Source organism: Globicephala melas, chromosome 4, assembly GCF_963455315.2.
Source record: "Globicephala melas chromosome 4, mGloMel1.2, whole genome shotgun sequence".
Taxonomy (NCBI): domain Eukaryota; kingdom Metazoa; phylum Chordata; class Mammalia; order Artiodactyla; family Delphinidae; genus Globicephala; species Globicephala melas.
Window position 1 is genome coordinate 43,981,488 of NC_083317.1, and position 2,203 is coordinate 43,983,690.

At 34.7% G+C, this 2,203-nt stretch overlaps 1 pseudogene; it reads right to left on the bottom strand.

Annotated features, from left to right (window-relative positions):
- Nucleotides 1-907: 907 nt before the first annotated feature.
- Nucleotides 908-1,815, bottom strand: LOC115850125 (transcription initiation factor IIB pseudogene; annotated as a pseudogene).
- Nucleotides 1,816-2,203: the final 388 nt, after the last annotated feature.

Here is a 2,203-nt window from a genome sequence, read left to right on the forward strand (position 1 = left end):
ATGTTTCCATATATCACTTTCATATATATATATATATATATATATATATGTCATTTCAGTGCAGGGCTTACTTGTATTTCTCTAATTATGAGGTAGTTGGCACATCCTGTCATAGGGTGTAGAACCATTTCTACATCTTTATTTGTATTGCCTGTTCTTACCTTTTCTCCATTTTTCCTATGGGGTTCTTGAGGTTTTTTTTTTCCCCTAAAAAATTTAGGACTTATTTTTATATTAGAGATGTTAGTCCTTCATCTGTGATATATATTGCAAATATTTTCTCCAGTTTGTTAGTTATCTTTTTTATTCTGTTGTTTTGCCACACAATAGCCTCTTAAATTAATTTTATGTAATCATTTATCAATAATTTCCTTTATCACATCTTTATTTTGAGTCACTTTTAGAGAACACTTCCCTATATTCAAGTTATAAATGACTCTATTCTTGCTTTCTTTGGAAAATTGTATGGCTGTCTTATTTCTTTTTGCTGTTGTCAATAATTTGTCCTAATATTATGTCCCCTATTTATTGTGTATATAAAAGCTATTGATTTCTAAATATTAATTTTATTACATGCTACCTTTTAAATTATTTTATTATTTTAGTCTTAGGGTTTTTTTGTTTTAGTTTTGAAAAACGTTTTATTCAAGAATTACATAATTTCAAATATGTTCCAAAATACAGTTTCCTAGATTGCTACAAAAGAAAGCATATCCAGTAAGAAATTTAAATCATTAAATATATTTCACTAGTACATACAGAAGGCCAAGCAATTAATATTTAGCCCTGGAATGTGTACCATGTCTTTCATTTTTTCTTATTGAAGGCTCAATCCAGCACTTTGTATAGGCTATGTACAACAGGCAAACTTCAGTGTTCATAGAAGTCTGACATTAGCTGCTTCAATTTATAGCTGTGGTAGTTTGTCCACAAGGGTGTCAAATTTGAAGTCTGTAGGAAATAGATCTGGGGCCTAAGGATAGATTAGTCTGTAGGACTGTCTGTAACACCAGCAATATCTCCAATTTCTTTTTGGGTCCTTTACTTAGCTGATGCCTGTGAGGCCATGTAAATGGCGGCTGCTGCCACAGATATCGGGCTCCTTCCAGGAACCAAGTCCAACTCCACAGCTTTATGGGCTATATGTGTAGCTGCCATCTGTACTTGTTTAGGAAGGCAAAGGTTGGAACAAAACCTGGACATGAAGTCCCCAGTTGTAATCAAATCCACACTGGTTTCTAAAGCTTTCAAAATAAGTTTAAAACATCGACCAATTTCTTTCTTAGAAATTTGTGATATAGCACGTATTTCTTTAAATGTCCTAGGAACTCCTTCCTGTCTGCAGGCAATATAGAGACAAGCAGAAGCTATGGCATCATTAGCCCTTCCCTTCAGGCTCTTCTGTTCATATGCTTGCTTGAATAGATTATTTGTTCAACCAACTATATTTCGAGGGAGGTTGATTCTGTCTGCCATGGTAGTGATTTCTTTGAATGCATTCATCATCGCCCGATCAGAACTACTTATGGTTCTCCTATTCTGGTACTTAGAATTACCACATTCATCCAAACTTGCAGCTCCTGTACCCTTGCCATTCATAGTAGACAAATCTCCATCACTCAGAAGAGGATTCTGAGAATCTCCACCTCGAGATGGATCTTTTGTTGCTACAACCAGACCACATTCAGGACAGATCATATCACCAGCTCTGTAGTCCTCCACTAAGATCGCATCTGGATGGTTTGGACATGTGACTCTTGGAAGAGCATCCAAACGGCTGGTAGACGCCATCTTCACGGACACTGCGGTTCCAGCCACCAGGTACAACAGACGCAGTGCAGACACGAAGAGATTGTATAGTCCTAGTTTTTAATATTGAGTTTCTGGGATTTAACATAAATTCTTAGGAAATATAAACTTATTTCATATAAACTGAGACTGTTTATTTCTTGTTTTATAATTCTTATTATTCTAATTGATATATTTTGTCTAACTGTATTGGCTAATGCCTCCAGAAAGTGTTGATCCTTAACAGGCACTGGTTCCTTGTTCCTAATCTTAGTGGAAATGCAGTTAGTATTCACATGTTACATAAGATGATGGCTTTAAGATTTAGAATATATTATATATATTCTGTTAGAATATATTTAGAGTATATATCTTATCCTTACACACACACACATTTCTACTTATTTGAAGATTT